General features: G+C 41.2%; 1 protein-coding gene and 1 long non-coding RNA gene across 5 annotated transcripts in view; one reads left to right on the top strand and one right to left on the bottom strand.

The window, feature by feature from the left end:
• Positions 1-4,179, top strand: part of LOC143024075 (uncharacterized) — a 216,354-nt gene extending 212,175 nt beyond the window's left edge. The window contains exon 3 of the long non-coding RNA XR_012966256.1: positions 3,714-4,179. This is a non-coding gene — a long non-coding RNA (uncharacterized LOC143024075). The remainder of the gene's footprint in view (positions 1-3,713) is intronic.
• LOC143024074 (uncharacterized) overlaps positions 1-10,000 on the bottom strand; it is a 290,998-nt gene that overhangs the window by 110,447 nt on the left and 170,551 nt on the right. The gene's annotated exons all lie outside the window — the stretch shown is intronic.

Genomic DNA, 10,000 nt, shown 5'->3' with positions numbered 1-10,000 from the left:
AGTTTTCTTGCAACAGAAGTGACATTTCCATATAGATAACATCGTAATAATGGAAGGACGTACTTGCATAGTTATACTAACTTCTGAGTTAGGTTCATTTGTCCGGAATATTTACAAAATGTATAGAGTGGGGACTTCATTTGATAAAACATAGGTCTAAACCTTTCACCGCTTCTGACTGTGGTATGCATATATTCTGGCTGCCCTAACCCCCCCCCCCCCCGGCTCAGATGAATAGTCAAACTTATCTCGATCAGTTTATGTTGGTTAATTGTATTTAGCCAAGGGAACCAAGCCCTCACCTCTTTCTCCCCTATTGAAGATTGGTAGATCCTTCATTATTTTATTCTTTTTTTTTTTATTCTTTTTTTTTTATCATTTTTTTTCATTCGCGTACAAAAAAAAACTCTCTTTCCCATCCAACACCTATTTATTTATATTTATTCTTAGTTCCTGTTTAAATGAATACATTAAATAACCAACAAAGAAATGTATATTTGCTTACAATATATCATTACAACAAAGCTGATCTGCCTTGGTCTTCCTGTCTGTCTCTACCTGACGCCACATCTAGTCTGTCACATTTATCACAAAGGATTATCCCCATCATCAACACCTCTTGCCATCACCCATCACCCCCACCCCCTCTCCCCTCCCCTCCCCCATCGCCTGCTAACCCCCTAAACCCCCCCAATCGCCCACCAAACCCATAGAACGGAGACTACAATTTGCCTTCCGACCCGGGGCCCAAACGCTTCTCCAGTCTCACTTGTCAGTGTCCCAATTTTGCCTTCAGCGGGTAGAGAAGCTTGACCATCCTCCCATCCTCCTCCTCTTCCTCCTCTTCCTCCTCTTCTTCCTCCTCTTTCTCCTCCTCCTCCTCCTCCCCTTCCTCCTCCTCCTCCTCCCCTTCCTCCTCCTCCTCCTCCTCCTCCTCCTCCTCCTCCTCCTCCTCTTCCTTCTCGTCCTCCGCACACATTCAAGACTCGTCAAATATTGTGAATTTAAAAAGTTGGAAGATGACCGCGCTTACACTATTCTAGACTTCCCTAAGTTTACAATTCAAAAATGTGTCTAATATTCATACAAGTTTAAATCCTCTCAGTTCGTCATTCAGCCTCTTAATATAAGACGCAAAGGTGATTTGACATTTGGAGATTCAAAAAATAAACGTTGTAACCTAAGTCGTTTCTACTCAGTCGAACTCGCTTGAGTCGCGTATGTATGTGACTGGAGTTTTAACATACTCCTGCTACTACTACTACTACTCCTAGTCCTACTTCTACTCCCTCTTCCCCTCCTCCCCCTCCTCCTCTTCTGTCGTCTCCTTTTCTTCGTACTCCTGTTTTTACTTTTCTTTTGCTTCCACTGTTTTGTATATAAAAATATATACACATACATACATCCATATAATTAATACATGTAGGTGTGGTGTGACTGACCACCCTAACCTTCTAGGATCCGATGACCTCTTGATCTTGGAATTGAGAATCTCTCTATCTCTTCTTTTATATAAAGGAATAAAAAAGAAAAATAATCCAACGCTTGATTTGAAATGCGATCCGAGGTTGACTAGGAACACGTATGGCGACATGACGTCACCACTTCCCGCCATATGGGCCATCGACGCTTCAGTCGAGCTGCAGACGACGCGACAGCCCACCTCTTCCTGGGGACATTTTTTTTTTCTTTTTTTTTTTTTTCTTTTTTCGGCAAAGAAGAAGCCCCTGGTCGAACCATCTGGCCGAAGCCGAACAAGAAGGACTGGTCTTTGCCGATACCCTGGCAGATGGCGATCCCAATATGGTCTCACTGCTGAATTTCATCATTATATTCTCTCGTTTCTATTCCATGTTAATATGCACAAAGCAAAAATCCACCCGATCAAGTCAAAGACCAGACGGTAGGCAAAAACTATCTTACTCAACCGCAGACAAGACTGGGAGAAAAAAAATCCCTTATCAAGTCGGAGATAAAACACAAAAACTGTCTTATCAAGTCTTGAGAAAAAGCACAAAAACGCTCTTATCAACTTTTAAACACCTTGGTCGCGTATTTGTCAGCTGTGACGTATTCATGGCTTCAACAGTTGATTTTATTACCTTGCTCCGCTTATCGTCCGTGTCGCCTGACTAACTGGACTTCGTCGTCAATTAGCCAGCCAGCTTCCTCTCGGCCAGACCAGATTTATACCCTCGCATTTGTCCAATCTTCTTTCTTTACAACGAGTTCTTTAGAGTATATACATTTACATATACATATGCATACATATATATATATATACATATATATATATATATATATATATATATATGCAAAAGAACAACAATCGAAAACTACTGTGTTCCCTGAAGATATCTTAATAGAGGAAAACGTTTGGATTACGTCTGTCAATTTACTAGCGGTTTTCAGTATATAATTATATGTATGTATGTATATATATATATATATATATATATATATATATATATAGTATATATGCAAAAGAACAACACTCGAAAACTACTGTGTTCCCTGAAGATGTCTTAATAGAGGAAAACGTTTGGATTACGTCTGTCAATTTACTAGCGGTTTTCAGTATATATTATATATATATATATATATATATATATATATGTATACATATATATATGTATATATATACATACACACGCACACACACACACATATATATTATATATATATATATATATATATATATATATATATATATATATATATATATATATATATATGCTAATAAGAACACGGGTACGTGTGTTCACTTATGCAAAGTAGACCACTTGGAAAAATGAAACTAACGAAGCAGAGCGCTTTCGTATAACATCTTCACTTGTTGCACTGAAGATGTTATACGAAAACGCTCTGCTTCGTTAGTTTCTTTTTTCCAAGTGGTCTACTTTGCATATATATATATATATGTATGTATGTATACAGGGGAAAGTAAGGAGAGGGAATGGGAGAGGTAGAGAGGAAAGGGGAAGAAAGAGAGAGAGAGCCAGCAAGGATATGATTTCGCCTCCCCCCCCCACCCCACGTGTCCGTTGCTGCCTTGCCAATGAGTCACTGGTCAGGAACTCACCTCCTATTCATTTGTTCCTTATGCACCCCCTCCCCCCACCGCGAGAGAGAGAGAGAGAGAGAGAGAGAGAGAGAGAGAGAGAGAGAGAGAGAGAGAGAAAGCGAGCGTGTGAGACAGAGAGAGAGAGAGAGAGAGAGAGAGAGAGAGAGAGAGAGAGAGAGAGAGAGAGAGAGAGAGAGAGAGAGAGAGCGAGAGAGAGAGCGAGAGAGAGAGAAAGAGAGCGAGCGTGTGAGACAGAGAGAGAGAGAGAGAGAGAGAGAGAGATAAAATGATGAAGAGGACTTTCAAAAACCTCAGATTGAGAGACCGAGAGATTAAACCAGTCATCACAATAACTTTTTTTTCATCTAATCCCCGTTTTCAGGTGATTTTATTCACCAAAGGGTCGAGGTGTAATAGCAGACCTCCTGCTTGTTCTGAGGTTGAACTTCAGCTAATAAGATCATCTTTGTTTATGAAAAATAAATAAATAGATAAGTGTGAGTCGCCGCGTTGAAAGCCCAGATAACCCCCGAAGGCAACTTTTTCACAGACGCATTCATATGTAAATAAGATTTCGCTTTTCTTTAACCTTAATTCGTGCTTGCCTTTATTGTTCTTGTACATTCTTTCTTCCTCTCTCCTCTTTCAGAGACAAGAAGAATAAGAAGGATGACAAAAGATCTTAAAATCCCCGAAGCCAGGACCCAACCCTTGCGAAGTTCTTTGGGATAAGACTCCTCCTGTAAGTGTTTATTTTTTTTCCTTATATCTATGCGCGGAGACTTAAAAACCAAGTAAGTAGCTTACGGATGCGTGAACAAGGAAGTCTTGGGATTTACAAGGAAGAAAACACAAAAACTCTGATCTTATCAGAGGAAATGGTCTGGTCTTTGGACTCTGCTCACTCTTGCACAGTCACTAAAATGGATTCCCTTGCTCTGCCTCGCAGACACGTTTAAAAGAAGAGTGTGGACGTTTAAACAGCTCATCTGCACTGCGCCATCTTCTGGTGTTGCTGTGAAACTTTGTTTGATAATTTGGAAATGAAAACCTATGAAACTTAACATTGATAGCATAGCATATATATGTGTATGTACGTGTGTGTGTGTGTGTGTGTGTGTGTGTGTGTGTGTGTGTGTGTGCGTGTGTGTGTGTGTGTGTGTGTGTGTGTGTGTGTGTGTGTGTGTGTGTGTTTCAAAGAAGCCTACTCAGTAGACGTCAACGTGTCTACTGTAGTACGTGAGGGTAGAATTTTTGGTTGACAGTGGATGTGAAAAAATAGATGGTGGAAAGCAAAATGGATTCATCGCCGCTGTTGCATGTGAGAGGGTTGGGGTCTGGGGCAGCGCTGCCGGTCGGAACACAAAGGGGGCCAAGATTTCAAAGAGGGAATGCTTAGCCATCGTCTAAGGAGCGAAGAAGAAAGCGAGGAGGCTACTACGCCAGGAGGTGCTGAGTAGCTGCGGCCGAAGCCGCCTCCTTTGTCCCGTTATTCGCTTGGACTGCTGAGGCAGGCAACTAAAAGTAAATGCTGAGAATTGGAGAGAGTTGCGAGACTCGAACCCAAGACTAAGCGAATACGAGACCAGCACGCTTCTCATTACGCTACCCACGTGTTGGGGGTGAAAGAAACAGGAAACGATACTACTGGAGGGACATCGAACAAATGTAGAAAGTGAATTCATGATGGAGTATTTAGTATTTTGTTAGCAATAACAAGGGCAATGGACAAGATGCAGGGATGACCCGTCATCCAGGAGGTGCCAAGATAAGAGGGAGGGGAAGAGGGTGGAGGGGAGTGGAGTATGATAGGGATGGAATGGGTGGGAATTGTTGTTATGCCTTTGTTTTTTGGCTACCTCCCTTATAAGGGGGAAAAAGCCTTTGGGATATGTATATATGTATGTATGAATGCAATAACAAGCTGGCGTATATGTCTAGGGTACCCCTAGTTTTCGATTTTTTTTTTTTTTTTTTTTTTTTTTTTTTTTTTTTTTTTTTTTTTTTTGCCATAACTTCCTCCTCGAAAGTCAACTGTCCATCTATGGGAGAAGGTGCCCCATAAATCGCACTACAGGTTTAGTGTGTCCAGCCACTGAACACTAAACTAGCTATCCCTCCTAGTTTGGGGGATGCCCTGGCCATATACACTAAACTAGCTGAACTGTTCCCCTAAATTGGGAAATAAAAACTAGTTGATATAGGGTGTCCCTTTGTTCCTGGGAACCCCTCCCTACTGAATGGAATCCGCTGACTGAAAAGGTTAACTGAAGAGAGTCAAAGGCGACAAGTAAATGTAGGTCAAGCATGTCAAGAATGTTCTATGCTAAGCTTCGACTGAATCAAATCGTCTGCCGTTTATCGAAACAAAGCTGAAGAAAATCAGCACTGAGGTGACTCAGAGGAGATAAGATCTAAAATGACAAGAAAAGGGAAAAGAAACTCTAGGCTTTAGACTTTTTTCTTTTTCTTTTTTTAACCAAGCGAATAACAACACTGTTCGTCCTGTTTCGACTTTCGTAAGTCGAGTTTTTTTTTTTTTTTTTTTTTTTTTTTTTTTTTTTTTTTTTTTTTTTTTTTTTTTTTTTTTTTTTTTTTTTTTTTTTTTTTTTTTTTTTTTTTTTTTTTTTTTTTTTTTTTACCAAGCGAATAATAACACTGCTCGTCCTGTTTCGACTTTCGTAAGTCGAGATCGCGTTTCTTTTTCTTCATCTTCCCATTCTTGGGAGTACAAATCTGTACATCAAATCTAAACTCTTCATGTTAAGGACTACGCTTCAGCTTAATATGATCTACAATAGTTTTAATAAGAATAAAGCATATGTATATATACTTATGTTATACATACATAATCATGTGTATTCATATATATACATATATATATATATATATATATGTATATATATATATTTATATATTTATAGATATATATATATATATATATATATATATACATATATATATATATATATATATATATAAGTATGTATGTATATGTATACATATACACAAAAACGATACATCCGTGTACATGTACATATACATATACATATATATATGCATATACATACACATATACATACATATACGTATACATATACGTATACATATACATATACATATAAGCCAAAATGTTTGGACAAATATACCCTTAACCGGGATTTCCTCGTGTGAATGAAATTGTCTGGCATTTAGAGACAACGAAAAGCATAAAGTACCTCTTGAGTTGAACGACTTAGTCGAGAAGAACTCCAGCGCTGCGTCTTTAAGACACTTTATATATTCTTTTCTGCTAAACATCAGACGGTTTCTTTCAGCCAAAGGGAAGATTGAATCTTATGCCCCAGTGGCTGCCGACAGGTGATTTTATTCAGATTTGTGGAATCTAAAGCCAGAGAACTATGGCCGAAGAAGAAGAAAGAAGACGAAGAAGAAGAAGAAGAAGAAGAAGAAGAAGAAGAAGAAGAAGAAGAAGAAGAAGAAGAAGACTAATAATTTGAGTGAAGCCTTCAGCAATCAAAGGAATGACCCCAAAGAAGAACTTCCACCAGTGACGAGGAGGAGGAGGAGAAGGAGAAGGAGGAGGAGGAGAAGGAGGAGGAGGAGGAGGAGGAGAAGGACTAGTCTAGCGAGCGTTCTCGCACGGAAAGTTTTCTATAGAATTCCGCGCAGGAAAAGAAGCTTCGAAAAGAATAAAAAAAAAAAGCCTGATAATATCTGGGGTTATACGCTCTCCATCAACCAGGTCCTGAAATGGGTTTTGGAGAGGAAAATGAATGCAGGTGAATGGGCGAAATCGCAGAAGAGTATGATAATCATACAGCGAGCGCCCTCATAGAACACGCCAAATTGTTGGTCTCCTGGGATCTGCGTAGCCCCCAGGTCTCTGCGCGATCCAACGGTAGTGAACCGGCAGTGGATTGTGGTCATAGGAGAGGTTCTACCAGAGATCGGTAGTCCAAGAAGAGCCCCTGGCCCGTGAGGGACACCACCTGCACCCGGGCGAAGACGCTAGACTACAGACGGGAAGGAGTGGCGAAGGTGTTGCTCGAAGGTGTTACTCAGTTGAATTGCAGGTGGGCCGCCCTCACTGCCGTGGCCCCTCGACGTGGGGCCCATGCCTCCCACTGGGCCCCTTCACAGGTGGGGCCACAGTGACAGTTAGTGGATGCACAGCGATTCTATCCATCATGAAAGCGATCTTCCTCAGGAGGATAAAGAACAGTGCTGCATAAGCAAGGGTGTGCATTGTGAAAACAGGTCAAGAACTGTTTTATTAGATCGAGTATATACTTTATAGTTGAATAGAATTATCGGACTAAAAGGAATAATTTCAACCCACTTGTGGCCGAGTCGTACCTTAGATCATTTATTTTATCGATAACAAGCGATCTTATTCAGATAAATGAAGATTTTGGGGAAGATGTGGGTTAATGGTTAGACTGCAGTCTGTACACTATTTGCCCTATAGAGGACGATCACACAACTGAACAGAGTTACTTGGCAACTGAGAAGATCAATGTTGCGATATCACTTGCTAAACTGCCGGGATCTTCCGGTAGCGCAGCGCAACTGTAAAGTACCGGTAGTTACCGGTTAGTACAACGGGAGAGCGCCTCGGAGGAGTCGCCTAAAATGATGACATCACCTGTGGTAGGTAGATGAAACGGGAGCGGCTCGTCCGCGGAGGGGGGTCTGAGGCAAGAGGTCGCTGATAGATAGAAGGAGACGATCCTTGAAGACTGAATCTTCTGAAGTTTGGACCTGGTCTCTTGCTGGAGCGAGCGTTTCACCTCTTATTCTAATTGCGAGCTGGTTTTTGATTGTGTAATATTCACTTTAGATTGACCGACCGTGGCAACACAAATCAGTGAGAAAAACGAAAAAGAAAGAAAAATAGAAATAACGAGTGAGCCCAACACTATGATGGTCATTCAAGGATGAATGTGGACCTCATTAGGACCCTCGTCTCGTCTCACCCTTTACTCGGTCTCGATTTGGGGTCCAAAAGAGAGGCCGGAACGAATCTTTAATTCCCACCAGACTTCAAGAGTCATCAGGTATAGTCTTCTCCACTGTGAACGGCGAATACCTGTGACAATAGATACTCAGGCAACGACTACGAGTTCCAGGCTGTAATTTGACAACTAGAAACTTGTATTTCAAAGAAAATATGTAGTAGAATTTTTAATGAGATCTACGGTTTAACAGGACAATGCAGACACACGTGTATTTAATAAAATCTGAGGAATATAAATCAACTCCTCACCGGTATTAAATGGTCTTTCTTAAGATGAGGGAGCTCAATTGGTCAGCATGGGATACCATTCAGTCGACACAGAGACTTCAACGCTCAGTTAAGTCGAGAGAGAGAGAGAGAGAGAGAGAGAGAGAGAGAGAGAGAGAGAGAGTGAGTGAGAGAGAGCCTCCAGAGGGGTCAGTCTGCATAGAGTATGGGGGGGAAGGGGAGTGGTAGGGGGTGGGGAGGGGGAAGAGTTTTTTATTTTTTCTCGTTTTTTCCTCATTCCAAGGACTTTTCTCCCTAGTATATTGGCCTCTCGGGGAGAACATGCACTTAGCTAGGCTACCCTAGGTAGTGCACTACCCACACAGCTTTTCTTTGTAAAATATATATATATATATATATATATATATATATATATATATATTTTTTTTTGTGATTTTCTTTTTCATTCCCTGTTTCTTTCTTCTCCCCCCCCTCTCTCTCTCTCTCTCTCTCTCTCTCTCTCTCTCTCTCTCTCTCTCTCTCTCTCTCTCTCTCTCTCTCTCTCTCTCTCTCTCTCTCTCTTGAGACATATCAAAAGATTCATAGGTACCCATTCAATCTATGGGGGTCCCTATACGCAATGGTTTCTCGGTGTACGTAAGACAGGAACCTCGATGTTTTCGAAGATCCGTTCTTGCAGGAGAACTCCTCCTGACGGCGTCTGGGCGGGGGGGGCTTCCAGGAGACGGAGGACCCTTCCGCTTTTTTCCTGCCGGGTAAGAGTCCTCCATGGACCGGATAAGGCCCCCTAATGCATTATTTGACCTGAATGACAATCAGTCTAAGGCCCTCGGGTCGACTGACCACAGGAATCCTTCCCGGCGTCGCTTTGTGACTATAAAGGGTTTTGATTCTCTGAATTACCGCAACGTTCCGAATGCACACGAAACATCATCAGGTCACATTTAGGTTCGAGAAGAAAATAGGCAAGAACTGGTTTGCCAACAGAGTGGTTAACAAACGGAGTAGACTCAGTAACCATGTAGTTAGCGAGCGCTGAAACAATTGGTCGTTAGAGAAGACGAAATAACTTGATGGATCGGGACAACACGTGGTAAGGGGCATGGAACTGCCTAGTGTAGGCCTTATCGTCTCTTCCAGTCTCCTCCATTCTTATGTTCATATGTCTTAACCCATGTGTGTGTGTGTGTGTGTGTGTGTGTGTGTGTGTGTGTGTGTGTGTGTGTGTGTGTGTGTATGTGTGTGTGTGTATGTATGTATGTACATGTTCATACATATGTACTTATGTATGAATATATATATATACATGTATACACATACACACATATGTGTATATATATGTATATATATATATATATATATATATATATATAGATATATAGATAGATAGATAGATAGATGTACGTACGTAGATTGTGCTGGCCATATTCTTCTGAAGCCTCAGTGTTATCATACTCCATCCAGAAAACCTTTATACCACAGACAGATGACAAAGACGATTTCATTCAGGCGAAAAAACAAAGCAAAAGAAAAACAAAGACAAGAACTGGTTGGAGGGGAGGGGGAGGGGGAGGGGGGGAGGCTGTCGTCATCCGGAGAGCAATGTAGAGAGTCTGTCGTTTAAATTGAAGACGCTGATAATCCTCCTTGACAGCGAGTATAACAAACGACGAGGGGCCCCTACACCA

This window comes from Oratosquilla oratoria, unplaced genomic scaffold, assembly GCF_046742065.1.
Source record: "Oratosquilla oratoria isolate Oo_2021 unplaced genomic scaffold, ASM4674206v1 SCAFFOLD88, whole genome shotgun sequence".
Classification (NCBI taxonomy): domain Eukaryota; kingdom Metazoa; phylum Arthropoda; class Malacostraca; order Stomatopoda; family Squillidae; genus Oratosquilla; species Oratosquilla oratoria.
The sequence above is the reverse complement of the archived record's forward strand: the minus strand, read 5'-3'. Positions and strand labels throughout refer to the sequence as shown.